General features: G+C 34.7%; 1 long non-coding RNA gene across 1 annotated transcript; it reads right to left on the bottom strand.

Annotated features, from left to right (window-relative positions):
* On the bottom strand, positions 1-23,977 carry LOC127864369 (uncharacterized). Its single transcript, XR_008041815.1, has 2 exons — positions 23,683-23,977; positions 1-599 (listed from the first exon to the last, which is right to left on the bottom strand). It is a non-coding gene; the product is annotated as an uncharacterized LOC127864369 (long non-coding RNA).
* Between the last annotated feature and the right edge of the window lie 2,969 nt (positions 23,978-26,946).

Raw genomic sequence — 26,946 nt, 5'->3', positions numbered from 1 at the left:
CTTGACCTACATGTAGATATTGTCTAGACACAACTTCTGACCAAATTTGGTGAAGATCGGATGATAACTACTTCAATTAGAGAGCGGACACCATGCTAAATGCTTGAAATGGTTTAAGTGACCCTGTGACCTAGTTTTTGACCCGGCATGACCCATATTTGAACTTGACCTAAACATTGTCTAGATACAACTTCTGACCAAGTTTGGTGAAGATCGGATGAAAACTACTTCAATTAGAGAGCGGACACCATGCTAAATGCTTGAAATACACTAAGTGACCCTGTGACCTAGTTTTTGACCCGGCATGACCCATATTCGAACTTGACCTAGATATTGTCTAGATACAACTTCTGACCAAGTTTGGTGAAGATCGGATGAATACAATTTGAATTAGAGTCCGGACAAAGTGGCGCCGTTGAAAATGCACTAATTGACCCTATGACCTAGTTTTTGACCCGGCATGACCCATATTCGAACTTGGCCTATATATCAACTAGATGCAACTGCTGACCAAGTTTGGTGAAGATCGGATGAATACAATTTGAAATAGAGTCCGGACAAAGTGGCCCCTTTGAAAATGCACTTATTGACCCTATGACCTAGTTTTGACCCGGCATGACCCATATTCGAACTTGGCCTAGATATCAACTAGATGCAACTGCTGACCAAGTTTGGTGAAGATCGGATGAATACAATTTGAATTAGAGTCCGGACAAAGTGATGCCTTCCCCCGCCGCCCGCCGCCCGCCGCCCGCCGCCCGCCGCCAAGGGGTTTCACATAATACGTCCCGTATTTTATACGGGCGTATAATAAGTAGCCAATCATAGCTATCAGCATTAATGAAAAATAAAATATTTGTATACTGAAGTCTGCATATATTCAATGCATTTACAGCAATTTAGATTTCCTCCTAATCTTGTCCCAAAAAATTCAATGAACAATTAACCCACCTACTCACTGAATGACTGATTTTGATTTCCTACTTTCGTTTTCAATTCAAGGAATTTCGTTATGTATGTACTACAATGAATAAATATGTGCTTTTGTTCATTTATCAATAACTTTGACATACCAGTAATAGTCTCCTTCACGTAATCACTTGGTTTGAAGTGTTTCTTGCAATCGACTGAAGACTTTGTTGGCGTCCACAATTTCGGTGTATTTTCATCAAGTCGCCGAACGGCCTGAACACATGTAGCTTTCCTAATTGGATCACTTGGGTATTCGTGACCTCCCCGTTCATGACAGCCAGGTACAGAACAACAAGTCGAAGGCATTTTTAAACGAGTTTTGATCGATTTTAGAACAAGGAAGTAAATTTTGCTTTTCAGCGGCACCGATAAAAATCAAATGTAATCCGAATGTAGGACCGGGACGGCTGGCGCCACCTACTCAGTAACGATAACTCGCTATGATAAACCATTGCATTGTATACGGAAAACTGATAATGCAGAGTTTACAACAATGACAACAAATAAATATGTTATAAGCATTATTTATATTATGAGTTATGATTGGTTATGTCATTATATGAGATGTCAGTAAATATTTTAGCCAGAGACCATATTTTTAATTCTTCTTCTGATCTAATTGTATTTCTGTAAATTTCAAAAGTTTGTTTCATACTGATAACAATTCAGTAGTTTGAAGGAATTCTGTTTTTTTTCTTTGACAATAAAGATATACCGTTTAAGCTCTAGGCATACTGTTTTTAAATCATTCATTTTGGATTAAAAATTCCAAGTACAAGATCCTGACATGTAATGTGAATATGTATGCTTGGTCTACTTCTACGAACAATATCAATAACAAATTTAATAACTTCCTGGGTATGTGGACAGTACCAGAACAAGTGCTTATATTTTCAACTTCCAAATTACAGAATGTACATAAATTATTAGCCACAATTGTCATTTTGAACATTAGGGATTTTGTCCTCAATATTCTGTGGACTATTCTGAACTGAAGCCATCTGATATAAGTTTCTTTAGTTAGATTGAATACAAGTGCATGTACTTTTTTCCATTCAATATTTAAAAATTCTGAATTCCATTTAGTATTACAAGCTGAAATGTCATGTTTTTAATCTAAATGTTTTATAAATATGTTTCTCTTCTTTAGGGCTGGCTACTATTTTTTTATGTAAGTTGGTAATATAGGTCCTTGAGTGTTTTTGTCAAAATTTGGCAGGTCTTCAAAATTGTCAATGTATTTCTTTATTATGTTTATTAATCCTTTGTACAATAAAAAAGTTTACGTTTGTTCCAACTTGTGTATCCAAAGATTCTTTGGAAATAAAGCAGTTTTTCTTCTACCATTATGTCTCTCACAAAGGAATACATCTTTTATATAGACATTTGATATAGATATAGCTATTGCTAATTTTAAAATTATGATTATAAAAAAGAGGCATATCCAGAATATCATCACAATTCAATATTAGCAGCTTTTCAATATACAATATATACTTTTTCAAAACATCAAGCCAAAATTATTTTTTAAGTGCAAGCATATTTTTTCGGCATACATTTTACCAGTATTGAATACTATTTTAAAATCTATTAACGATCTAGCCAGTGAATAACAATTTCCTTTGTAACAAAAAACTGTTATTTGCCATATTGATAATAGTCGACCTTTATTTAAGGCCATGGATGGTTTTATGTAATATGCAAGGGGATGTTAATAACATTTACCACACATATCAGGGATATTCTTTAACCCATAATGCCTAGCGTCTAGAAAAAAGGCCTTGGCAAACAGGGTAAACCCAGACGAGATGCCGCATGATGCGGCGTCTCATCTGGGTCTGCGCTGTTTGCTTAAAGGAATTTCTGTGAGAAATATTTAAATATAGAAATAAATATACTAGACATCCCTAATTTTGGCAATAAATTGATCCAATTTAGAAGGATGGGAGAGTCCACTAGGCATAAATGGGTTAATCAACTGGTCTCTTTGTCTGACCACAAGTGTGTCTTGTTTACTTTAGTCTGGGGCATAATTTTGAATGTATTTAACCCATTTATGCCTAGTGGACTCTCCCATCCTTCAACATTGGATCAATTTATTTTCAAAATTAAGGATTCTCTAGCATTTTTTTTTTATTTAGAGTAAATCTTACAGAATTGTCTTTAAGCAAACAGCGCAGACCCAGATGAGATGCCGCATCATGCAGCGTCTCATCTGGGTCTACAATGTTTGCCAAGTCCTTTTTTGTAGACGCTAGGCATAAATGGGTTAAGTTACCAACTTCAAACTTCATACATGGTTCAACTAGTTTTAAGGAAGAGTTCTGTGCAATAGAAGCATTGTTTTATGGAGTTAATGCCCTTTGCCCGTAGCCCTTTTCCAGTATGAAAATGTTCTTGAAGATATGGAGTTGCAGTTCTTGTTGTGTAAGAAATCATGTGGCTTGCATGTGTGGACACTGAAATTAGTATCCCATGCTCAATGTCATTTTGCACATATATGAAAAACTATATAAAAAAATCAAAATAATAAGCTGTGCTTTGGGAAAATAGGGCTTAATGTACATGTAGCCTGTTATAATGAGTTCCGCCGCACAGGCTAATCAGGGACAAAACATGCAGCTTTTATGGTATTATTTGTTTAAAGGAAGTTGCTTCTTATGGATAATCCACTCAAGGCAGAAAGTGTCGTCCCTGATTGAATGCACAGGCTAATCTGGGACGACAGTTTTACTTTACGAAAGTGCATTAAGCCCCATTTTCCCATTTCAAGGCTCAAATGAATATTGAAAGATGTGAAAATTTAGTGAGTGCAATGCAGAATCTTACCTGCAATCTGAAAGGATGCACTGAATCATATCTTCGCACATGTATTTGTAAATAATTTTATGATTTTCTTATCATGGTTCAAACCATCAGTATCTGGAATCTAATCAGGGCCTGATTATTTTGTTGACAGAGGTATTAGTAGTATTGACAGTTCTGTAGATTATTGTGGTATAGGATTACTTGATCACAAATGGATGTAATTAATGCATTAACAGTCATTGAACAGATAGATACCAAAGTGGGCATCAAAGGATTTCAAGGGATTAAGGGGTTAGGGGTCTATGGTGACCCTTCTGCCTTTAGTAAGAGTATTGTATTACATGTGAAACAAATGTTACTAAATTGATAAGCAGACTAAATGCATGTGATAAATTGAGTCGTGTTCTGAGAAATCTGGGCATAATGCATGTGAGTAAAGTGTCGCCCCAGATCTAAGACTGTGCAGACCGCACAGGCTAATCAGGGACAACACTTTCCACCTAATCTTGTTTTTCAGTAAGGAGGGACTTCCTTGAAACTAAAAATACCATAAAAGCGGAAAGTGTCGTCCCTGCGGACTGCACAGGCTAATCTGGGACGACACTTTGCGCACATGCATTATGCCAAGTTTTCTCAGAACACGACTCAATTTTAGTTCCAGGTTAGCCTGTCCTGTCTGTTTATCTTAATCAAGGATGACACTTTCGGCTTTTATGGATTTTTTTCATCAAATTGATGTTTTCATGTTTGTCCGAGTCTATCATGGAAACATATTGTTTTTTCCATGTCTGTCTGTTGGTTTGTTTGCATCAAACTTTAACATTGGCCATAACTTTTGCAATATTGAATATAGCAACTTGATATTTAGCATACATGTGTATCTCATGGAGCTGCACATTTTGAGTGGTGACAGGTCAAGGTCATCCTTCAAGGTCAAAGGTCAAATATATGGGGGACATAGTGTTTCACACTAACACATCTTGTTTCTAAATGAAAATTTAGTATAGGTGGAAAGTGTTGTTCCAAATTAACCTGTGTAAACTTCACAGTCTGATCTATGACAATTATTTTACCCACATGCATGAAGTCAGGTTTTCCCTAGAGACCTTTACATTTATCAATTAAATGCATACCAAGTCAAAATTGGCTTTAGTCTTTGTAACCCCAATCTAATTGGTTATAATAGCATATTGAAAAAAAGAAAGCTTGTTATTATGTTGACATTAGCATTATGTCATAAGCATGATTTGATGCATTTGTATGTTAGTATATAATTCTAATTGTTCTTGACTTTGTGTACCTGAACATAAGTCATTTAAGAAAATGCCTACTAACAAAACGCCCTTGAAAAAACTACATTTGTGTATGTGAGATGTATATGGGGCTGATGTTAGTCAATTATATTGTATATTGATTATGTGACAAACATAGGAGCAGAAGGAGAAGCGAAGAACATGGGGTTACTCAAATAATACACTAGTTGTACTTTAAATACATTTGTCTTACGTATATTAGGAAGTCCCTTAAACATGTGCTATCTAAATGTTCATTCTCGGTGCACTTTTCTTCAATCTATTCCCAGTGTAATATCAGCGTTTCAGCAGTCGTTTTTTTAACTATTAGGAAACTTGATAAAGAAGCTTAGCTTATAACTATTTATTTAAACTCTAATGCATCGAAAGCCAAAAGCTCATAAACGAAATAAAAATATTTATATTTGGTGTTATGTTATTAAAGAATTGGATAAGAACACAATTTCTCTCCTGAGTTTCTTGAGATTAATTGTTTGCTTTATTTTTCAAAAATGCTTAATCCTTGGTAGGATAAGAGGATAAGTAAGTGGTATAAATGAGACACATTCTACGAAATCTGGGCTTAACACATGTTTGTAAAGTGTTGTTCCAGATTAGCCTCATTGCACAGTCCACAAAGGCTAATCAGGGACGACACTAGCTTTACCTTTATATTATTTACGTTTGAATTAAGTATCTTCTTTGCAATAAGCCAGTTATGGCGGAAAGTGTTGTCCCTGATTTGCCTTTGCAGACTGCACAGGCTGATCTGGGATGACACCTTATGCAAATGCCTTAATTTCCTTTTTCTTCGAGGGTGGTTTACATAGAGAAGATCTTTCCAATGTGTGGAAACCTTCAGATTGTTGAGCAGACACAGTATCAACCATGATATTATTAAGCTTGTTTAACCCATTTATGCCTAGTGGACTCTCCCATCCTTCTAAATTGGATCAATTTATTTCCAAAATTAGGGTTGTCTAGTATATTTATTTCTATATTTAGAATATTTCTTAGAGAAATTCCTTTAAGCAAACAGGGCAGACCCTGATGAGACGCCCCATGATGATGCCATCATGTGGCGTCTCATCTGGGTCTACGCTGTTTGCCAAGGTCTTTTTTTCTAGACGCTAGGCATAAATGGGTTAATAGTTCTAGCAACTTAAATTATACTTTTAAAAGGGAAATCAAGTTGAAACAATATAGACCATTTTTAGTTAGTTTTATGTTGTTTTTTTGTGCAAACCATATCATACCCAACCAACACCATTACCAGTGACAATTGGGCAACAGTACCTTTGATGAGAATGATGAATGATTCTGAGGAAAAAATGCAAGTTACACCTGACTAATAGCATTATTACCATTCCAACCGGTCTCTAACAGGGTTGTCTAATTAGGTTACACAGCAAACAGAGAAGCTCCCATTTATTAACAGAATGATAATAAGCCATTTCTACCAGAATGATAATTTGCCTATTTCTCCAATTGGAGGTATTCCCCCCATTCCATTTCTGCCAAGTGATTACCCAATTTATCCTCCTGTTAGCTCATAACAAGCTATTGTTAATTGGCTTCATGAGATAATAACTGTTCATTTCCCCATCTCTCCCATTCACAAGCTATCTATAGATCACAGCTATCTTATTTTCAGGAAACTGATTTAGATACAAGATGTTACTTCTTGGTATTGCTGTAAGTACTATATGGGAAGTTCGTACTTATACATAGTACGACCTAATTATTTTTTGTTGTTGTTGGTTTTGGTATTCCTCCCTTAAAATAATTTGAAAATCCAAAAGACATCAACAGTATGAATAATTTCACAAAACAAAAAGTAGAAAAAGATTTGCTCCATGGACAGAGAACTTGCCCTTGATTGGTCCTTGTTGGCTCAGGTACTACTTAACTCTTTCAGTGCTGGAACCGAATTTTGAAGGCCTTTGCAAACAGGTTGGATCAAGATGAGACGCCACAGAACGTGGCGTCTCATCAGGATCCAAACTGTTTGCTATTCTGATAGTATTCTTTGAAAAAAATATAAAAAAATGCTATTTTGAGAAATTCAGCAGCAGACGACATTTTAGCAGACGACAAATTTCCCAGCATGCAAGGGTTAAAAGTACTCTGGAATTTTATATTCAAGTTGATTGTTACCTAGCTTACAAAGGACAGCTAAGATGTAAAGCTGGATTAGACAGCTATGCTGAAAAATACTTTGTGTGACTGAAAATATACTACAAAATTTGATACAATAGACTATGCTGACTTGATTTATAGTCAAGCAGCATCACCAGCTGACTTGTGGGCAAACTATAAGACTATTAAGTAACAAATTGGCAGGGATCATATTTTCCCGCAACATCAATCGGTCCGGATATAAAAGTATCCGAAAATGTGTGTCCGAAATCATGACAAATTACGTTAAAATATTAAATAAGGTGGTAAAATACATGTACAAGTACAATTCCCTTAGGCATTTTTTTAAACGGAACGAGTTTTCTCAAATGGTTTTATCATTTGGTATTTCATTGTTGTTTCGTGTGCTGTTTTTATCAGACTTTTTTCATCGTTGTCAATATTATTAATCTGTGAAAGTCTATACCCATGTTTTAAATTGTTTGTCGACACAATAATATCTTACAAACATGCACTGAACCAAACAAATGTATGTGCGTAGGTTGGCTACTGACAACAACAACCAAATAATTAAGAAATAATTTGTTGTCAAATAACCCACGTCCGATAGTTTAGATGCGCAGGGATTTAATCACCAAAGCGAAGCATTTGAAACCACGAATCTAATTTTCCGCCGTGAGTTATTCAACAACGAAGTACACGAATTATTTCGATTCTAACACGGTTTTACTAAAGATTTATTCAATGTATTTTATTTTTCTTGTGCACTATTTTATGTGAAGATCCGCCCATAAAAATAACTTTCGGCTGTTCTGTCGATCAGATCCGCGACTTTCATTCATAATTTTATTACCGGATTATTACGCTGGTGGAAAATTATCGGCATGTTTTGTTTAGTTACAGCGCGTGCATTCAGACGCGTCTTTTCGGTGCGTCTTTAATCCGCTGTTCACAAGTTTTTGATTCTTGGTCTTACGTGCAATAAACCGGTCCTGACCGGTTTAGAGACTGCAGTGAATGGTTTATCACACATAATCGAGAGAAGAATGTCATTAGGGTGTGTTAGCATGTCCACTGTGTAATCGATTTCATGACATGGGAATTTTAATAGCAAACAGAATCGGACCGACTGTTTGGGATTTTCAATCGGTCTTTCATGACCTCAATCGGTCTAGGACCGACAAACCGAAAAAAATATCCCTGCAAATTGGTATTATCTATTAAACACATGTCAATGTATTTGTTTGAATTGTGGATAGTAAGATGTCAATTATAAACAATCTCAGCAAAGTTTAATTTTATGAAAAGTTTTGAGAGGTGGTTCTTAATGCATAACCGGTATGGTAGCTATATGGACTTTCGAGCTCAGATTTCAGAACTTTATAGTTTCTAGAGTAAGACAAAATTGATGATTCTATTTGTTCAGCAGTACTGTTGGTGCATCATAACAGCTCGCTATGTGTGGACACAACTTTGAATTATAGATGAGTTGAAAAAAGTGCCCCTTTACCATTTAGATACGTATTTGACGCATTTGTAGTCCCATAGAAAGTTAAATTTAATTGAAGACCTTTCTGTACTAGATTCAAGTTTCTTAAAGGCTACATTTCCAACCCTTAGTTAATGAACAGCAAACAGCATAAAAACCTGAACAGACTGCGAGTTACTCGCAGGCTGTTCTGGTTTAATGCTGTTTGCAAATCCATTTCACTTTGCATCTTATGGGGGAAACGGTTAACAGAAAACAAAAATTCTATTGAAGTGTCATCATTTTGTATGAACACAAATCAACAATTTCTTACATGCTTCAATTCCAAGACTACTTCTGGTGACAAATTATTGTTCTTATCAAACTTACTTTATAACAGAACTATATACATTTCTTTTTTTTTAATTAAGCTTTGGCTTTTGATGCAATAGGTTTTTAATTGATAGTTGTAAGCTGAGCATCCCTTGTCAGCTTGAAGTTCTTCAAAAGTTTGAATTATGGTTCAGTATATAAAACTTTGTAGAGAGATGAAGACCTTTTGAATGTAACTAATTATCCTGCTTAATTTGATATTTTGATTTATCATTTTTCACCACAAGAAACTATCGGAAACGTGCTCTAATAGGACGATTGATAATGGGACTGAATAAGAATTCAGAAGGTGTGATATTTAAGAAATAGTAAATCCCACTGAGGTCCCTATGGCATTATAGTGACCAGCCAGGCAGCCACAAACCCTAATATGGACCGAAGCCGTAGGCTGAGGTCCATATACAGTTTTTGGCTGTCTGGCTGTCACTATAATGCCATTGGACCGAAGTGGAGTTTACTATTTCTTATATTACACCGAAGAGTATCCCCTGTATCACTGTACAGTGTTAAAACCGCTTTCCGTAGTTTTATTTTTCATGCAACTGAATGCGCAAAACGATGACGTAATTGTGTGACGTAGTTTCTTGACGAAACATTCCAGTTGGAGCTAAATGCTCTGGATGTTTAGGACATGTCGATGTGCTATTTTGTTAACAGTTAGTTATTTGTTTAAGGCATCAAACGAATGGCAAAACGTTTTGGATTGTGGTGTTATCATACATTATGTAAACTTCGATAGGAATACAATAAAATAGTGTGATTTAAAATGATTTCGATAAAGGGATGGAAGAATAGAAAATGGAAGTGAATATTGTTTCGACTTTATTGTTTTAAACATTGTATTAATGTTAACGTGGCATTGAGGTTAGCGTGTCTTTTATTTTAAATTAAGTTTTTTTTGTACTCTTGTTAGAAGCTGAATAGTGTTCATGACGCGTCAACACAGTGCACATATAGCGGTGTGTAACCCCGAAGGTCCATATACAAAAAAATAGTGACCGGTCCCATATGCTCTATTTAGGGTTTTTCGATTCGCATTTACAGACTGAAACCGGTCATATAGATATAGAAGGACCAATATCTCTGAGGTGTAATAGTGACAAATATATCACCAGCAAGCGCACTAATGTATTCCGTAGGACACAAAGTGCATTTTAATGACATTGAGCACTGGTTATTTGAAACCCTTGGTGTCGACAACATGGTACGTGCCATTAACAATAAACAGGTGACAATTTCATAATGGTTGCTAAGATATTAAAATGTCACTGATTAAAAGGATGATATTAATGAAATCGAGAGCTTAACCGAAGAGGCATGTTGCTTTTGATGTAAAAATGTGGAAAATATGTAAATATTAAAAAAAAATTATGGGGGCCATAACAATAAGTGTCTGTTTGAGGCATAAAGTGCTCTAAAGCCTTTATGCGAGCTTGAAAGAGAAAGACTGAATCATTACAGGCCTGACCAGTAAGGTGTTAACCCTTTCAGTGCGGGAACCGAATTTTAAAAGGCCTTTGCAAACAGTTTGGATCCAGATGAGGACACCACAAGAGTGTGGCGTCTCATCAGGATCCAAGCTGTTTGCTATTATGATAGTTATTCTTTGAAAAAAATCGAAGAAAATGCTAATTTTAGAAATTCAGCAGACAACATTTTAGCAGACGACAAATTTCCCAGCATGCAAAGGGTTAAAGCTCTTGTGTGTTTCATTACGTTTTAAGATATCCAATTTGTCAATAAACAGCTAGGTTAAAAAAATAACCTTTGAATTTTGTTGATTGATAAAGAATAATTTATTTTTTTGCTTACGAAGATCTGGTTGAAAAGATTTATGTGAAGTGAAATGTCCATGGTTACGAAAATTACCGATCGTCATTTTTCTGAAAAACAGCATGTCGCGGTTTACAAAAAAAACAAATGACTGCAACCCAAATATTTTAATGTTACTGACTATAAACGGGTTGATACATGTATGATTTTGCTTCTCATTTAGTAAAGTGACAATATCAAGGCCGACACACTTGAAATATGAAGGATATTCTGTCCTTTGGCCTATGTCTATCAATACAGTGTATATAAATACGATCGGCAACTTCCGAAACCAATCGAAAATGTTGACAGGCACAAAATGTTTTAAAATTCTTATTTCTGCAAATATGCTACCACATAATGACATTTCTTGTGTATACCAATAAATAAATGATTTTCAAGCAATAGCACGTTGATTTCAATCAGGAACACTGTCTATAACAGTGAAAACAATATTCCAATCTTTTTGGTTCACAATTTTGTGATGTAAATAGCTTGCATGCAGCATGAAATTGAATGTTCTGTCAGATAAGTGTTTTCGACTTTCTGGAGTGGGGTGATTTCAGACTGTTTAAATCCAACTAGAAAAGAGCTCTTAAAAAGTTAGTTTAGACTCATGTAAAGTGAAGTAATAAAGAACCACTTTTTGTAAACAACCAAAATGTGACCCTCCCTTGTTGGATCATGCTACATTTGGAAATGAAAGTGACATATACGAGTAATGCCAGTCCAAGGGAGATAACTCAAAATTAAATTTTTTACCAAACTTCTCTGTTTGTCCAGGAATTATTACTTAATTTCACTTCATGGAATTGTAGAAGTTCTTAGTGTCTTTATTAAACTGAAATACATACTGAATATACTTTAGACATGAACTAAAGTCATAAACATGGTGTTTGAGGTAAATATATGGAATTTATGAAATACTCATTCAAAATAATTTGACCACATTAATACTGGTGATAAATAACAGGCTCGATAATGAATTGCTTAGAACAACTTACTTTTATCTGGAATTAATAAATAATTGTCTTAAACTTCAATGTTCAACACAAATTTTCAACACACAGTATCAAATAGGGATTTCTTCTCAATTGGGTAAGGACTGCAAAGACATGTCCAAATTTTCCTATGGTTTAAAGGAAGATGTCAAAAGCCAAAAGTGGTACTTGAAATGACAGGCAACACACATTTGACAGCAGACAATGACAGATCACAATATCCCATACCTAAGAACTTAAACCATAGTTAAGCACGCAATCTGTGATTCGGCTGCATGCCACTGAGGCTGTGGCTGTTATTGAAATATAGTTATCTTACCTGCCAAGACTTGCTGGTAATTCTTGACTTGACAACTATCCCAGTCGCAGTCACTTCCACCTCAACAAGTTGGAGGTAAGTACAGGTCCAGTTGCTGACTTGAGTTCAATTCCTGCTGCTCACTTGACAACTATTCCAGCCGCAGTCACTTCCACCAAGACATGATGGAGGTCCGTACATGTCTAGTGTCTTGATTTAGTTCTGTTACCACTACTCACTAGACTACTATTCCAACCAGTCAATGTCACCTAGACACTGGATCTTGTCAGTAGATTTCCAGGATCTGATTTAAGTTCAATTATTAATTCTGCTGCTCAACAGAAAACTATAACAACTACACTCACTTCCACATGGACAGGTAAGTAGATGTCCTGTGTCTGGCTAGAATTCCATTTATTCTCAATACCAACAGAACATCTTTCACTGGCTGACCAATCTGTCTCCAGTACATCAACTGTGAATATACAAAAACAAAAATGAATGAGATAATGAATCTGATTTTTGTAAGTAAATTATTTGTAAAGAATCCATTTTGTTCACTACATACATGTACTAAGGAAGACCACCTGTTAGAGCAAAAAGTGCACCTAAAAGATAAGCAGGTTTTTGCAAAAATTCATACCTGTATCTACATTGTATTTATATTCTTTATTAAATACCAAAACACTACGTTGAAATCATGAATCATAGGATAAAAAATGTTCCAACTCTTATTGTGTTGAGTCTTGTTTTTTTTCAAATGTTTGTATAGCTCGATTAAATAAGATTTGAACAAGAGCTGTCAGAGGACAGCGCGCTCCATTATTCGAGTGCTTGACAGTATAAACGTAACCCATCATGGGGAAATTGTCCATATCAATAATTTATTAAGACAATCATTCAAAAAATAAAAAAGGAAAAAATATTATTTTATTTTTTTTTTGGGGGGGGGGGGGGGGGGGGGGGGGGGGGGGCGGAGGTTGAGAGGGGGTATAATGTGGGGTGTGGTCATTTATTAGACAATCTTTCAAAAAAAATCGGGGGGGGGGGGTAGAGGGGGTGAAGGTGAGAGGGGGGGGTATAATGTGAGGTGTGGAAATTTATTAGATGATGTTTAAAACAACATAAAAGATAAACATTTGGGGGGGATTGGTTGGGGGGGGGGAAGGGATTCTGGGTAGGGGCGTGGGATCTTGTTTGGGTGGAATCCATTGTGGTATTCAGGTAAGTGTTGTTTTGTCAAAGTAATAATAAAATGTGATCATAAATAAAGAACTTATGGTAATTTAAGCAAAATGTTCAATTATCTAAAAGTAAAAGGGGCCATAATTATGTCAAAATGCTTGAAACAGTGGTCTGCTCTTGTTTATAGGTTGTGGTTATGTTGGTAAACAAGTATGCAACATATAAAAGCAATATGTCAAAGGATATAGGAAATATTTGGGGTAGTACGCAAACTTTAATATAGTTTTATCAATAATATGCATTCTAAGTATAAAAAGGGCAATAATTATGACAAAATGCTTGATAGAGTTGTCTGCTCTTGTTTATAGGTTGGGGTGATGTTGGTTAACAAGTATGCAAAATATGAAAGCAATATGTCAAGGGACAATGAAAATAAATGGGGTAGTACGAAAACTTTAACATTTGCTGCATATTCTAAGTGGAAAAGGGGCCATAATTTTGACAAAATGCTTGATAGAGTTGTCTGCTATTGTTAATAGGTTGGGGTCATGTTGGTAAACAAGTATGCAAAATATGAAAGCAATAAGTCAAGGGACAAAGAAAATATTTGGGGTAGTACGAAAACTTTCACATTTGCACACTAACGCAGACGCTAATGCTAACGCAGACACTCACGCAGACGCTCACGCCGACGCCGGGGTGAGTAGGATAGCTCCACTATATATATTTTATATATTATAGTCGAGCTAAAAATTGGTTACCAATTGTTGAAGACATTACTAGGTTTTCTAGTTTTTGACCACAATTGACTTTAATTTACACATATGCTGTAGCCTTTATAATGACAAGATGAAGTTTCAATAAGATTTATAATTTAATAATGATAAAACAGTACATTTGGATTTCATTTTGTATATAAATGATTATTTTGTTATGATTTACATAATAATGCAATAAAGTATCAATATCTTCACATCTTGAATCATGATGCAGTTAAATGTTATATTTTATTATGTTTGGGTTTTAAATTATGCATATTCTCTTATACATGGTGTTGATCTAATATGTTATTATTATAGTTTGTTCGCTTAACATTCTTGCAGTACTGTTTTGTTGTAAGATATAATAATAAATAAAAAATTTAAGAAATAGCTTCTCTTTTCTTTTTGTTATTATCCACCGCCATAGGTGGACGGATATAGTTTTAGCATTGTCCGTCCGGAACAATATCTCAGAATTGCTTGAACGGATTTCATGGAAACTTGATATAAGTGTATATATCATAATATAATGATGTGTGTAAAATGCTGTTGCAATTCATTTGCAAATAACAGAGTAATGGCCTTTTTTGCTTGAAAATAATCACACTATTGTGTCTGGAGAGTAATCTTGGAACTGCTTGTGCAGATTTCATTTAAACTTGGAATGAGTGTACATATTGATAAGAGGATGGTAAAGGTCAAATTGTCACTCAAACAATTGGTCAATAATGGAGTTATGGCCACTTTTTACATAAAAATACATGTTTATAATATTGGTATTTTAACTGCTTTTTGGATTTGATTGAACCTTTATTTAAGTGTATCATGTATGAATCTAAAGCAGTAGTTGTTTACAGAATTTGGCGTTGCAAGCATGTGGCGTGTGGTATCAATTTAACAAATGTGCTTGTTTGTTTATATTTTTATTAGGGATGGCAACGAATACCGATTTCGGTATTCGAATATTTGGTCATCCTTCCGAACGAATATTCGGATATTCGGTCAACATCTGTTGAAAAAAATCAACTTTGTTTACCGTAGCATTACTCCATGAATTCTACTTTACAAAACAAAAATAAATTGTACTTATTTACAGTATAACATTATTAGGGGCGAAGATTTCCGACCAGAGTTCCGACAAATTGGGGAACTGCGCAGCCTGACAGAACTGATGTACCCTTGCTTGCAGTTACTGCTACAGCAACAGAGAAGGTACAGCAGAATATACACCAAGGTCTGCTGTTGTCCGACGATGCGTTATCCGTCGGCGTATTACCCGACAGGTAAATGAGACAAAATACCACAATCCTCGTAGCAAATATTAAATGCTTAGCAGTAAGTTTTATATAATTACAATTAACAGCAAACGTCGTATAAATAAAACTGTATCCACTAATAAACGGTTTTATGAATCGCAATTGGTTCTAAGTTATGTAAAAACGCAATGCGGATAGGAATTGTGCCCTTTGGTTGACTCATTTTGCATAACGGGTCAGCCAATCGGGGGGAATTGTGCCAATAGGTTGCCCAATTTTGTGTAACGGGTCAGCCAATCGTGCGCTGTGATCTGAGTCATGTTCACTTGACAGTTAACATTTCCCGCGCCTAGCGTGCCCTTTTCGCGACTAAGAGAACGCTTTTAAAAGAAAGTTGCTTAAAAAAAAACACTTCCATTTCACCTCCGGCATTTTTTTTCATGTCGCGTTCCATGTGTGCTTTTAACTCATGCCTTTAAAATTGTCATGCATTAATTAAGACTAATTTAGAGTTTGTGTTCAAGTTAACAACATTTTGCAATACATGTCCTAAGATTGGGTTTCTGTATATTCTTCGTCACTCCATCCTAATCCCCGGGTGGTGAAAGTCACTATGTTAGTAGAAAGGCAATTCCTAAAATTATCTGGGAACTATTTAAAGAAGCTACTTACGTTTTCTGATCGGGTGCGCATATTTATAATACAATCCATGCTTCTTAATTAACTAATAGTTTGATAATAATTGGTAGTAATCTTTGAAAAATAAATAACATACAATTTAATTAAACTCCCTGTGTACGTCAGATATTTGCGTTAGTAGTTAAATTAGTAAAAGTGTACCCAGATAATTAAATACAACGCTATAACTATTATAATTATGATACTATTTGTATTATAAAATCTTCAGACCGAATATTCGACTGGCGGTTAGAAATCGACTGATCACGCTGAGGAAGAGCTGGTGTGGTTGCTGAAACAGTTTCAGACAACACCCACACTGGTCAAGACTATAATATTCTGCAAGTGTGTAATTTTAATTCAATTCAATTCTGTTTTAATCAGAATGTTGGCTTGTTTGTTTAAAATTTATGTATGATGTACAATAGTGTGAAGATCTTTGTAATTGGGTAAACTACACTGTACTATGCTTTTCTATGTCTGTGTTCCTATAAAAAAAAATCTTATATTACATGTATGTCAAAAAGATCTTCCTTTTGCGATTTCAGGTCGTACAGGTGTGTATATCAAGTGTGGTCATGGTTGGTTATTCAACTCGGTGACATGTCTTACGACGGGGAGCACCGTAGCTACAACCGCGTTGTTAAAATGTTTACATCTTCAACAACGGACGCCACGAAGGAGAGGATTTCTAAATGATTTCCGGGCCGGAAGAGTTAGCGTTGTTGTGGCAACAGTCGCCTTTGGGCTTGGAGTAAGTTACTTTCACAATGATTATAACTCACTTCGACATTTTTTTCTCAATAAAACTATTATTTACTTAGTTAATAAAGTTTCTCTTATTCAATTTTGCTCAATCACGTTCATACCATATAAATTAAACTTGTATATCGTACGAAGTTAAAACATGAGTATGTATTTTTATTTAAAAAAAAGGTAAATCTTGATACTCAACAATGACATTTATTTTCTGTGATGGTAGATCGACATTCCGGACGTGTGGCTCGTGGTCAACTGGGGCGCACCGCGCTCTATCCTGTCTAACTGGCAGAGCCGGTAGCGATGGAGATCCCGCTCTTGCTCTAGTTTTCGCGTTACCTCGGTCCATAACGGATTGCCATGACGCTATGAAGACCATGGTGAATGGGACGGAATGCGTCAGACGTACCGTTCTGAAGGAGCTAAGAACTAAAGACATGAATCCTATTCCTGCCCAAGGCGATGGTTGTCAAGATGACACATGTGAAGTGTGTGTTTGCCAGTTGTGTATTTGTTGTAACAGATGCTCACGAAGCTGTACATGTTTTGGAGCGTGTCCGGACAAACTATTATGAAGTTCTCTTTATGTTGATTGTTTTGTGACCATTATCATGGGTTTAGCATTATTTCGATTGATTTTTTCTAGTAAATGTATGTCTATAATTAACACTTACACTGAATAGTACTAGTAGTGCTTATTTCACTGTTTACTGGCAGGTAGTAACATTTGTGCATGACATTGTTGATATTTATAATTATAATTGCCAAAGTACTTTGTCATTGGGGATACACAGCGTTGGGACAAGAACCAATTAATATGGTAGCATATTTTTCATTTGACGTGTTAGACTTGTTTCAATGTTCAATGTAGATGTATTCATTTTAACATGCTATTTTCATTGATGAAGTAAAGTTTTCTAATGTTGATGTGATCGTTTTGTGACCATTATTATGGGTTAAATGTTATTTCGATTGATTTATTTTCTTAAGTTTGTGTTTATAATTTAGACTTTCACCAAAACGTCGGTGAATACGGACCCATAGCACCTAGCAGAGTTGATGTTCATCTGTTGTGCAAACAATTGGTGTAATGCGCTAGCCAACAGCGACATTTTAATTCGGGAAATTGCGAACTGATCCAATATGGTTGATAAAAAGTACGAAAGAAAGACGAAGTCAATAAAAAGCAATTATTGCTTGCTTAAATGGTACCATTCGCATGAGTTTGTGGTTTAGGTTACAATATACTAAATACTCGTTTCATGTAGGGCTGTACTCTCTAAAAAAATATCATAGTTGACTCGAAGGCATGTTTTACTTCTTAAACTATTGTTCGGGTTTTATCTTTCGGAGATAATGGTAGGGCATAAATAGGTGTTCACCACCGAATCCCTGAAATATGATGAACTTGGAGACTTAAGTAAAGCCTTGCACTGAAAAAGGTTACATTCCACTAAGAAACGGCCGAAAAAAAGTTGCAAAAACAGTCGATTTTGATTAGCGTCAAGTTCTTTTTTGGTTTGAACATGATATATCTTTTTTATTGCATAAATCGATTCCGCTTAGAATGGCCTTTAAGAAAAGGTATGGTTATGGGGGTCTCTATGTTCAAAATGTTGAATTTATTTTCGCTCAACGTTGTCGCTTTTACATTGAATTATAGGGAAACTATTTAGTATATTGTGACCTTTAGACAGGTAAACTTTGATAAGATCTTGCAGTTTCAGTGTTCCTTAACCCTTGCATTGTTGATAACATTTTGCACCCATGGCCAAGAGAGAGCGCATTGCAACTATCAGCAACCCATTGGGTTATAAAGCTGATAGTTGAATTATTGCAACTATATGGGTCTCTATGGCAGCATTGGCGTTTGATTTAGTGTAAAATAACCTCAAACATAAATTAAACGTATACGAAGCTGTCAGTCAATTGAACGCGTATTTGTGTACCGAATCAACCCACTAGTACGGGCAAAAGCCCGTGAAGCGGGCGTTGACCGTTCATACATATGGGAATTTAGACTTAAAATTACATGAGAATACCACATATGGATACGTCTAAAAAAAAATTGCCACGCGACGTTTATTTTCGCGATGCTATTTATGGCCTTGAACAAATCAAAAACACTTTGACATATGCTAAATCACATGTAAATGCATACCTCAGGAAAAGTTATACAGGTTTTTTTTTCCACTTTTTGGGAAGATAGCCCATGGCTTTGGGATTGGGAATTTTATCGGCATTTTCATGAAATTGGGAAAATTAATTCATTAGCCATTTTTTCCAAACGAAGTCCACTTATTAGGGAAATACTAAATTTGATATAACACTTTATAATCATTAAAATTAAAAGAACAAAATCATAAAATACTTTGTTAGTTGTAATTGAATTAAAATTGAGATAAAATACGCATAAAACACTTCTTTACTTCTTTCTAAAAAATCTATACAAAAAAATATAAAAAAATATTTATTTATTTTTTTATTTTTTTTTGGAAATTGGGAATTTTTTGCCACATTTTGGGAAAAAAGTATACTTTTTGGGATTGGGAACATAGTCGTATTTTGGCTATAAAATCGGGCCAAAAAAAACCCTGTTATATCAATGACATCATAATTGTGTAGCGAATCACACTAAATATTCTCGCATTATTTTTTCTTCGCAACCGTTCCAAAATTAAGTCATTACTCAATTATCTCCCCTGAATGCTCTTCTTCAGTGGGTATAAGCCAAAGACTGGTTCACTACATATAGTGACAGTCTTTACCAAACACAATTTAGGTAAACATAAACCGTCTATAATATATTGTCGAATCTCAGATTTCTGTCGAATTTATTTGCTTTGATCTTTTCGATATCTTATTGTTATTATTATCCTGACAAATCACAAAGGCTTGTTAAAAAAATATTTGTTTTAAACATTATAGCTGGCATCTCTATTCTTCCAGTATTCTCGCGGTATTTCAATAACGACACCCTACTGTTTATTTGTCAGAATTTGTGACGCATTTTCCATTCGCTCTCAGAAAGAAGTTTTTACTTGTGATCATGAGCAATATTCTGGTAAGTTGTCGTTGTTATCCACCAGAAACACATTTATTTTCAAAATTTAAAGATATTCCAATCTAACTTTTTAGTCTTTTAGCTTTAATTTTTAACGTATTTACACCTCGTCTGCTCGCACTTTACCGATATCCCGAAAGGTTACATATCACTATAATTAGTTAAGGCCTCAAACCACAAAATCCGATACCATTGGATTTTCGTACAACAATCTTACGTAAAAAATCTGCCAGATTCAAATCAACAAAAAACAAGACACTTATAAATTGTCTGCGTTATTGATCAAATTTTAAGATATTTGTTGGTTTTCCTTTTTTTAGAAGCTGTTCTGCGAAGGCAAGAGCTGGGCTTCATACAAGCCTATCTATCCAGCAAAACTGACAGTTTTGGTTTACAGAAATCAACAAAGGAGGGATTCCTGAACTATCATAATTTCCAAGCTATACACATCTGTTATTATCTGTGGTGATTTTTATTGGTTCTGTTGGTTTACTTGGATGGAACATGTGTGAACTTTTATAGAACTTTGAAAAGTCTATATATGTCTATCTATAAACAAAAATCATCTATGGTATAATAAGATCAGATGTGCAAACAATGTCAAAGGGTTGTTAAATTAACAATTTGAAGGCAATTATGCTGAAAAAATATGAAAGTTCCCATGCAAATTTTGTCTGTATATCGACAAGTGTCTGCCGATAGTTGTCAAACTAGTAATACAAAACTTACCACAAGTATGTAAAAGCACTAAGTACCTGTGATCATTTTTAGTAAGATAGTGTAATTCTAAACAGTAGCAAATAGCTTGTTTAGTAAATGCATAATGCAATTAATATGGTTTCCATTCTATTGTGTAATTAATAAATTGGTTGTTACTTGTCAATCCATGATAAATGTTTAAAGGCTAATACAAAACCATCAATGTTAATTTTGTAAAAGGTTATACAATAACACCACTTTGTAATTTCATATACGTTAATATTCTTGAAATGTAGGTTGATGACAGTGTTTTAGTTTTACTTATTTTGTAACTATTATTTTATGTGCAAATAAATGATGTGAAGTGTTTGGTATCTCCACACAATACCACATACCTTTTTATATATGTACTGTGTTATGTGTTATTTGAATGTTTAAATAAAAAAATATGGATGATATAACATGATGCATTCTAATATTTGCATTCAAATTGTGACTATAGACAGAGCTCCAGATAAGGGCCGTACAGCCGTAAATACGTCGAAAGTCTACAAGAAGTACTAGGTAGAACAAGAAATGTACTTCGACGTACAATTTTCACCGACCCTTGAGTGTTAGCCAATCAGAAGACACCTTACGTCTGTTGCTTTCAGAGATATTTGACATTGAACATTATTATTATTATTATTATTATTTATACTGAATTATGCGACTATCGACCGCTTACTCATAGATATTGTGCGTATTTATTGACCTGGCGTGGCGGAATTAACCTCTGACTTATGCTAGTTATGGTTATCACAAAATACGACCAACGGGGAGGTTATAATACATTATTTATCCCGTTAATGCTTTGTAACTGTTTGGTTACCGTTGGGAATTTCCTACACAGTAATGCGCTGGACGGTCGTGATACTCCGCCCCGCATGATCAATAAATACTAACAATATGCTGAATAATTTTAATTTTAAAAAGGTAACAATTGAATCTTCTTCAAATTTGTATATAATCTATTTCAATGCATTAAATACTTAAAACTTCTATTTGTTGTTTTTTTGCCATTCTGATATTTTTATTCATTTTTTCCTCAATTAAAAAAGAGATTTTAAACATTTATTATGAATAAATCTGAAGGAAAAGCGGCTCAAGAGACTAGTGTTTTGATTGGCTGTTCAGAAAATGTGTACGTAGAAGTACAAACATGTATGTCGAAGTACAAATTGTACTTTGACGTACAAATATATACTTTGAAGTGTATTTTATATTTATGTCGACGTACAATTATTGTACTTTGCCGTACATTTCTCTTTTTAACTTGTAGGTCTTCTTGACTCAACCCAAATGGTACGCCATAGTATGTCTTTAGGGTTATCTAAAGAATGCTCCCACTAAAGGGTTCAATACAGACACCTCCCAGTAACTAAGCCAGTTAGCAGACACCCCATCCACTAAACCACAGACACCGAACCAGCTATAAATTCTGTGGCTAGAAAAATAAATAAAATAAGATGCTAGATCTTTAAGCTTGGAACATGTATCACGTTTTAAGATTGATTTTTTTGGATGCATTACTAAATTATTGCAACAATTACAATATTTTGAACACAATCATGTCCATGTATTTATTAAAAATACATGGTTATCAAAAAAAACTTTAAAAGCTTTTGCCCGTAAATTAGGTAGCACCTATAATCATATTATGAATTTGATGCCGTTAAAGCTTCCGACATGAATTCATGTCGGAACGATGCTATTGCAAAAAAACGTTAAACGATATGAGGTCGATGTAAATCGACCTCATATTTATAGGAGTAATTTTTAATACGGGCAAAAGCCCGCAAAGCGGGCGTTGACCGTTTATTTGTATCACTTTTCTGAAATACAAAGAGACATTACCTTATAGGGATACAAGTCAAATAATTTCTGCCGTCACCTATTTTCGCGATGGAAAATCATATGCGCTGGAGCACATAGGCACTTCGACAAACGCTATATGACACGTAGATGCATTCCTCGTGAAATAATACGGCATGGCAGTAATTATTAAGAAGCGAATCGTACTCTATGTTATTGTATTATGACTTTCTACGATCAAAATACGTCTGTTTGCCTCCCTGTGTGACACTTCCTGTTTCCCATAATGCATTGCAAATTGAAAATTGCTCTAGATGTTGTTAACAAAATCTTAAAAAAGATAACCCGTCTAAATTATTTGCGTACTTCCGGTTTACAAAACCGAATAAGATTAGTTTCGAATTAACTTCTTCAATTAAAAAACAATATTCTATAGTTAATATTATCCCTTTACATAAATAAACAATTGTTTAAAAGTTTAATTTGTTCACAACATGAACGGCCGCGTTTCTTTCGTCGACAACTATACATGTCTGTGTGACGTCACTGCTTTCGTCGATACGTCATTAAGAAGTAACAAGAGCGCCGCATGACGGAGCAATATACGCCCGATTCGTGTGCCATTGGAGATGATACACTGATGATTGATGTATTTGTTTTGGAAATAAGCAAAAAAAACAACAACAACTTATATAACTGATATATTCATATATATGCATTGATATCAATAAGTGTACACTTAGTCTCATTTGTTCTGTAAAACACAATATTTAAATCATAATTGTTTAGACCTACATAGGTATAGAATGGCAGTATTTCCTGTACTGATATTACTTATCTTGAAACTACTGACCAAGTTTGGTAAAGATCGGATGAATACAATTTGAATAAGAGTCCGGACAAAGTGGCGCTGTTGAAAATGGACTAATTGACCCTATGACCTAGTTTTTTACCTGGCATGACCCATATTCGAACTTGGCCTAGATATCAACTAGATGCAACTACTGACCAAGTTTGGTGAAGATAAGATTTATACAATTTGAATTAGAGTCCGGACAAAGTAAAATGCACTAATTGACCCTTTGACCTAGTTTTTGACCCAGCATGACCCATATTCGGACTTGACCTAGATATCAACTAGATGCAACTACTGACCAAGTTTGGTGAAGATCGGATGAATACAATTTGAATTAGAGTCCGGACAAAGTGGCGCCGTTGAAAATGCACTAATTGACCCTATGACCTAGTTTTTGACCCGGCATGACCCATATTCGAACTTGGCCTATATATCAACTAGATGCAACTGCTGACCAAGTTTGGTGAAGATCGGATGAATACAATTTGAAATAGAGTCCGGACAAAGTGGCCCCTTTGAAAATGCACTTATTGACCCTATGACCTAGTTTTTGACCCGGCATGACCCATATTCGAACTTGGCCTAGATATCAACTAGATGCAACTGCTGACCAAGTTTGGTGAAGATCGGATGAATACAATTTGAATTAGAGTCCGGACAAAGTGATGCCTTCCGCCCGCCGCCCGCCCGCCGCCCGCCCGCCGCCCGCCCGCCGCCCGCCCGCCGCCCGCCCGCCCGCCAAGGGGTTTCACATAATACGTCCCGTATTTTATACGGGCGTATAAAAATTGAAACTGACATACTCTGGTGGATGTTTACATTGTTGAAATTTAATAAATAAATGGAATGCACTTGATTGGTAAGTCATTATTCAATTAAAATATTGCGTTTGGTTACATGTCATAAACATCAATCTATATACATGTTATATTGCTAAAGATTACCTTTGATAACATGGGAACTGTTTTCGGCACATACAAAAATTCGCCGATTTTAAATTTAAGGTCATTATTATTCAGTCAAACTAATGGAACATAAAAGTTATCATTTTATTAAGTTTTGGAGTTATTTCTTGAGTATATTCTACGTGATTATTCTCAAGACCCTTTCTTTTGTGATGTATTAAGTTACGTTGTGATTGTAAACAATATTGCATCTCCGACTCATACTCGATCATTTTCGTACCAAACTGTTTCAAACTTTAAAAAATCAAACTGTGCTTACATACACATTGGAAATAGACTAATTCATATAGATTCTTTTTGATTTTCTTTTAGAAGCTGCATTGTCAAATGCTGGACTTCACACATTCCATGCAGCATTCTGCTGAGCAAAACTGACTGCATGCTTTGTACTCAACAACGAAGCAATTCTGGACCTATAAAGCTTGACCGGGACTGAAACATTAGCAATTGTGACTCTGTAATGTTCAACCTTAGTGGACTGTAAAGAAACTGCAATTATTGTGAAGAGACTCTGTATGTCTGTAAGCAAAAAGAATATACAGCATAACAAATATCAGGTGTGAAAACAATGTGAAAAAATAGTGAAATTAACAATTTGCAATCAGGCATGTCAAATGAATTGTTGATATTAAAAATGATAGTTCCCAGGCAGCTCTAGACGTTTGTTTCTGTATTTCTGTTACTAGAATTTATTCATTAAATGTATGCATCAATTAAAAAGCACACTCTGTTTAGAGACCATTGTGTTGTCTCATTGTGTGATGATGACTTTGAGTAATACTTGTACATTAAACAATATCTACTAAGTTGTTTTTAAGTATCGGATTTCTTGTTTATTATATAAATGAATTTTAATTTTTGCTTAAATATAAATGTGCATAATGCAGTGCCAGTAGCACACTTTGCAATATTTTAATTACAAAAGAGTGTGTTGTACACTTGAACTTATACCTATAATTAATAATCCTTGCTTAAAAATTCATTTGACACACCTGAGACCATGTTGTGTATTACCATTATTATTTTGCACATTATGCTGACACTTTGAAAAAATTGCAAATAAGCGAAAAGCAGACGTTTAGTCTTGTCAACTGTCTCTGATTACCACTGATTACTTACTTTTGAAGACCATATAAGAAGCGAAAGTGTAGGATACGGTATTCATTTTATTTGATGACTGCTTGTTATTATTTCTTCATAGAAGGCGTACTGGATGAGTGGAGTATTTCTTTTGGTTCTACATCTTTGATGAAGTCAACTCATTGACATTTAGTGCCATGACTGAGCGTGTTTTTTAACTAACAAACACGTGGTAGGAACTTACGGAATATATGCAAACTCATAACAGTGTGTCTAATACTATATGTGTTGAGTGCACAGAAACAAAGGCGAGAAGATAAGGGTATAAATGAACATACTGAATGTGTTATTTTGTTAATGAGCTTGAACATACAAAAACTTGACTTTAATCAATTGGGATGTACATGCAGTTTAATAATCGGGTTGTTATTTTATAATCATATTCATGTGGAAACTGCCTCATTCACATGCAATACGCAGCTGCTGTCTATATGTTTAATGCCACATTCCATAATGACTGAGTATGTTTACTTTCAAAACATGAAAATGAATTAAATGAAATGAAAATAAAAAAAATAATGTAATTAAATTCAGGTGAAAAATATTTGATTATATTTTATTTAAATATGGTTTGGTAAATTATTTACTGGTAAAACAATTCTTGTTGATAACAGTAAATTTGTGATAATAAGTATGTTGTTGTTTATTTTTTGTCTCACACATAAAGTGACAGGTACACTCATATATTTAGCGTTAAGCTTATAATGTGGGTCTTAATCATAAACCTAAATTTTTGCTACTAGTATTTTCTCCTTAGCACCAACCTAGTAATGTTCAATCTGTGTATGCCATAAGCGATAGTTTTTACCAACTGTTAATTCCTGAGGATTCAGAAAAATACAATAAGTTTACCACATTTCATGACATAAGCTCTAACAGTGCGGAAGATATGCAAAGAGTATTGTGTCCAAAGCCAAAGGTGATATTTCTGGTCTGTGTAATTTTGCGCAGTGAATGAGGTCTTTGCACTTCTTTCAAGATAGACGCAAACACTCCCGCAAGCATTGTTGCATTTATATATTTATTAATATTAATTAAGTACAAAAAGTTTTTCATTTACATATGCAGGGGATACATTTACGAGGTTAATGATTTAGACATGGGACCAAAATAATGAAGTACGGCACCTTTCTTTTTTATGCTTAAGTTAAATAAAATCGTTTTAGAAATAATCTTGCCCTAAAACATAAATGGCATCCCTGCATATGGAAAACATCAATTAAACACAGTTTCGCGAGATTTTTATTATATTTTTTTAAATTCTAACATTGTTTTTAAAAAATGGAAACAAAAAATGAAATACATGTTTAAGAGTTTGAAAACAGTACAAGGGGTTACTATACAAAAAGCATAGCTTCATGAACTTGTTTAAGATTTTAACAAATTATATTTTATTGTTTTGCTAAATTACATATTGTTTTGTAAAGAAATTGAATGTTTTGTTGCATGATAATGTGCAGACTAGTGCTGCAACAATATACCGGTATATCGGTATATATCGCAATACGCAATCTGCATATTGTATTGCGATACGATTTTCATCATA

The sequence above is a fragment of the Dreissena polymorpha genome, chromosome 1 (genome assembly GCF_020536995.1).
Source record: "Dreissena polymorpha isolate Duluth1 chromosome 1, UMN_Dpol_1.0, whole genome shotgun sequence".
In the NCBI taxonomy this organism is placed as follows: Eukaryota; Metazoa; Mollusca; class Bivalvia; order Myida; family Dreissenidae; genus Dreissena; species Dreissena polymorpha.
This window is presented reverse-complemented; position numbering and strand designations above follow the sequence as displayed.